At 28.4% G+C, this 5,273-nt stretch overlaps 1 long non-coding RNA gene across 1 annotated transcript; it reads right to left on the reverse strand.

Annotated features, from left to right (window-relative positions):
- Window positions 1-2,533: 2,533 nt before the first annotated feature.
- Window positions 2,534-4,987, reverse strand: LOC111880405 (uncharacterized). The gene is made up of 3 exons (XR_002846476.3): window positions 4,378-4,987; window positions 3,703-4,050; window positions 2,534-3,190 (listed from the first exon to the last, which is right to left on the reverse strand). It is a non-coding gene; the product is annotated as an uncharacterized LOC111880405 (long non-coding RNA).
- Window positions 4,988-5,273: the final 286 nt, after the last annotated feature.

The following is a 5,273-nucleotide window of genomic DNA, read 5'->3' on the forward strand; positions in this document are numbered from 1 at the left end:
GAACTATAGAAGTATTGCGCTTATTGAAAATCTCAATCAACGTAGTCTTCATAGACCCAAAAAGCTCTAGGATCGCCTCCCTCACTGTGGCGGTCACCTTAGTGGAGATTAATTCTCGGGTCTTATCGCCACTCAGCCTCAACCTGTCCTGGACTCCTACACTTGAACCCTGGTCATCACCATACTAAAAATATACAAGGGAACTTGAGTAAAGATTAAATGAGAACCTTAGGTTTTCTTTTGTAGATTTGTAAGTTTTTTTCATACAACTTATTTCAAAATTAGGGTCAGAAATCATTTAGCATATTTTAAAAATCCTAGATTGAAATGTTTGTTTAACAACATGAATTGAAATCATTAGGTTACATTTGAAATGGAAATCAATTTCAAAAAATGAATTCTAATGTTTTTTACTTATGAACTTGTTCGAAGGACTTGGTTGTAAGCATTTATTGTCAATCGAGCATTTTGAAGAGTAACGGATGAGAGTGGTTCAATGGTTGTAACTTTGGAGATATGGTAGTGGTGTTGGAGATAGTTGTTCTAGGAAGATTGGAAAAGGGGAAAAAGAAGAATGGGGTGGTCTAGTGGGAGTGGGGTTTAGGACAAGTGTTTTTATTTAACAATGAAATTAATAAATAAATTACCAAGGGAAAAAAGATCATTTTAGGTTCTATAGAGATGAAAGATGCAACAAAAGGAAATTATAAGATTGTCTCAAGAAAAAAAAACTAATTTAAAGGCTAAGCATATAAATTACCACAAACCACAAGGATCATTCATGCCGTTTGTCCTTATATCTATGTCATAAATATATTATTATAAATGTTTAATAATTATAAAAATAGTATCTTTATTATAATAGTAATGTTATTATGAAAAAAAAAAAAACGAGTATCATTTCATGTTACTCAAACATTATTAATATTTGTATGTTAGATATTTGATATTATAATAACTCATATTATTTCTTATTATTATGAAATGATTATAATATTAGTATATATTATATATTATAAGCCTTATCAATTAGTGATTCATTTTTGTATATACTTACACATATTTTTTAATATAGTCTTAGACTACGTCAACATCTCCAACGATATTAAGAAATTCTCAATGAAAATAATTTTGTTACATGTCATTCTCTTATACATTATACGACATGTTATTTTATGATAAATATAAATTAAATTATATCGATGTGTTATTTTGTGGTATTTTTTTATTTTATTAAATTTCATTTAATACTTAAATGTAATAATAAATATATATTTAACTCATTAACATAATAAATTTCTATATTGAATCTAATTATTTTAGTTATTTATTTAAATTATTAGTTTAAATTTAAAAGATAAATAAGCATTTCAGTTTTAATAATCAAATATTTTATTTTTTCTTATAAATTTAAATTTTCTAAATTGTTAGATTTATAGGTTTGTTTATTTTTTTCAATAATTTATATAATACATAGGTCTTACAACTAGTTAGTTAAAATAACATATATATCAAATCCATTAAATTTGGTGAATTGAGTGTATTAAAAAGAAAAAGCCTAAAGCTAAATTTAAAAATTATCAATGCTACTTTTAATTATAACAAGTGACATGTGATTAATTAGAAGACCTAATATGATTACACATGTCAAAAAATATTATTCTTTTATTAGAATAAGGTTAGAAGTATCATTGAATAAGTAATTATAACATTTTACTTTTAATTATAACTTAAAGATATTTTACTAACTAAGAAGAAAGAAATGAGTTAAATAAATTTTATATGAGTATGTTCTTTCAAAATCATTGCACAACAATAAATTGACTGATTGTTTTCAAACTAGATGAGTGACCCCACATTGCGGGGTCCGGATGTATGAATTTTTTTAGCAGTCGTTTCTACATGTGGGAAGTCTTGGCTGAACGTGTTAGTTGATATTTATTGGCAAGAGTAATATTAATAAAAAATAAGTAAAGAATGAAAGTGTTCTCTTTTTATTCCTGTTACATGTAAAGAAAATAAAAATATACTTGGTAAATGGAGGTTTTATATTTCATTAATAGCAATGTAATTGCAAAGTTCATTGTTTTTTCTTTAAAAAAACCAACCTTTTCCTAATTTTTTAATAGGTATATTGTTAGCATGTGGGACACTTTACTAAACCGGAGAATGTTCTATTTATTTATGATTGGACGATGGCTTCAATAAGAAAAAGCATACTAAAATGCAAATTTATAATATAATGTATTTTGGTTTTTGGTTAAAAATTTTAAACGAATTGCAAAAAACACAAACAAAAAGATGAAAGGTCAAAGTGCTTTGCTATTTACTACATAGACCAACTAAATCTGAAAAAAAAAATGCACGAAATAGCAATGTGCTTTGGTTTTTGGTAAAAAAAAATCAAATAAATTGCTAAAAACAAAATCCGAAAACATTGTTAACAGTAAAGCATTATCTATTTCATCTCATTTCATTTAAAAGCATGTCTTGTATGAATTCCATTTTTGAAGAGAACCTTCATCTTCAAACTGATTTCCTACTCCATGTGAGGACAAAGAAATGCAAATAAATGTAGAGTATCTGTTTAGGCAACAACGCCTGCAATAATCTAGAGGTCTTTGTTGGTTTAGTTCCAACCTAAATATAAAATAATTTCATATTCTTTCGCCTTTTACTAAAAAAAGAAAAAGCCACAAAATATTATTATACAGAGTTATTGGAAAAAATTAAGTACTTGTTCCTCCACTTGTTTGACTTGTATTTTTGCATAGAAAAAGCCAAGCTTCATATTCAACTCCAAGTAATATAATTTTTATTTATTTTCTATCCTATGAATCACCATGACTAATAACTTCTTCCTTTTGGTTTAGTTGGTATCTAATCAGATCTTTAAACTAAAAAAGTACAATCTTGAGTTCATACTAATATTTAATATGTTCTTTCTTTCTTTAAGTAAAATAAAACAAAAAAATTGCCACATTTATTGCAAAATTGAATGTGTATATATAGAAATAACTAAATTGTATTTTCTTTAAGCAGAATGTTATATACGTTGGTTGGGTAAATAGCCAAACACGTAATTTTTAATTTTAAAATGCTTCATCACCTGCAACTTTCCTTTAAGTTCTTCAATTTTCATTTGTCATTGTAAGACAAGTACTTTCTTCAAATCATCCTCTTTCTCTTTCTGCAAGTCGAGGCAAATTGTGGTTAGTACTGTGTGTGTTTGTAACATAAGATCAATTTCAGCCACATGAGGTACCACAAACACCAAGGGTAAGATTTGAGAAATGTGACATGTATTGGAGTTGTCAATTTTGTCAACAAAAACTAACTACTTTCCATTGGATTATGCCAAACTATTTGGTAGACTAAATCTCATGTTTCATATAATGCTAACATGAGTATTCATCAAGAATTCCCATCAATGCCCTGATATCAACAATATATTATTCAGGAAACCTTAACAGGTGAAAAATCTGATCAAGATTTATGAAAATTCACACCCACCAAAACAGATTTTCTTCGGGCATCAACATTAGTAACAATCTAGCAAAAAAATTTCATAGCCTACATGAGATCCAACAATTAAAAATTAACAATTAACCAAGTATAATAGATCACATCTTTAAGACATTTCTACATCTCAAGAGTATTCCTACCATAAAATAAATAAAATAATATTTATTTTATGTGTACCTGACAATAGCCAACACAGGGGTTATGTGTAGCATAAGTAGTGAGTAAACATCTCAAAGCATTCCTACCATCATCATCTAAAAATGTTGATAATCTCAAAGCATTACTTCTCAAACCCATGTTGATAAGCTAACCAACAATTCAACAATGTACAAAACATAACAGAAAAAATAAAACATGAAATAAAAACCATCTAACCAACAAATCCAAATTGGGAATGTAATTTAATCAGATCAAGTCGTCCCAAATCATTTCCCTGCTTATAGGCTCTTGAAAATTCTCATACATCAAGAAACAAACCCCTTTGAAGTAAGCTTCCTTCACATTTACATCATCTACCTCAATCCCCTTCATAATAATAAAAAAAAATACAAATTAGAAAACCAATTTTAAAAACAATTTATACAAATAATCAATGAATGGGATGGATGTAAAATGTATCTACTAGGTTTGAAGTGGCAACAAAAAGGAGCCGATGAATCAAAGTTGATGAAAATTTGATCCGGAGAAAAATGTGTAGTTTGTGATAATTCTAATGAAAAAAACTACAAAATGTAAAAAAAAAAAATCTTCACAGTCGACATCTAAATTTTTTGTGAAGCTGGGATACGCTTTAGAGCACCAGGTACTGATTAATTATCCTCTAATTTGAAGAAATTAATAGATAGGGCTTACTTTCACCATCGGCGATTTAAGATGGTGGAAAAATTCCACCAAAAACCATGGTCAGCAGACATGTCAGAAGATTGAGGCAGAAATTGAAATTGAGAAACAGTCGATCAAACCACAACCATTGCATGGTTTTTCCTTCTTTCTAGCGATGTTGGAGGTGCGAACTGTGGTGGTCGGACTCCAGACTTAGGGACGATAGAGAAATGAAGCAGAGGTTTCGATGGAGTTAATCAAAACCCAAGGACCGCCACCGACAGGGGGAAAAGAATACATGGGAATGAAAGAGACAAAAAGAAATTGGCTAGTGACACTTATACTAATATGATTGGATTACACGGGCGGTGAAGTATAGATATGTCCACTTCATCGAAGGCAATGAACAGACATTCGACATTTTGGAGGGGTTCAAACCTAGTGAGGAAGCAGTGGTGGAAGGATCGGGAATGACTTTCTGAGAGAAAGAAGGAAAGGAAGCTATCGATGTTTGTACCGTCGAGAAGGTCTCTGGAAAGAGCGGTGAATGACGGAGGAGGGATCAGAGAAGAAGTTCTGAATTTTGTATAGTTTGTGTAAAATACTTAAATTATTAATTTAAATATAATTTTACAAAATCAACTTAAATATAAAATTTAGTTCAACTTAAAGAATCCAATGAATATTTTGTAAATAGTTAAAAGTGATAAATTATAGTTTTTTTCTAATAATGATTATATATTGGTTAATAAGGATAAATAAGTATCAAACATATAGTGTACTAAAAAATAAACTAAATTTCAATATTAAAATAATATTTTTACTTCTACTTATAAAGTTATGTTTTTAACTTTTGACATATTATACTTAATTTATTATATTTAATATGTTGTTGTATGTAAATCATTATCAGTTTAAAGCTACAA

The sequence above is a fragment of the Lactuca sativa genome, chromosome 6 (assembly GCF_002870075.4).
Source record: "Lactuca sativa cultivar Salinas chromosome 6, Lsat_Salinas_v11, whole genome shotgun sequence".
NCBI classification, from domain to species: Eukaryota; Viridiplantae; Streptophyta; class Magnoliopsida; order Asterales; family Asteraceae; genus Lactuca; species Lactuca sativa.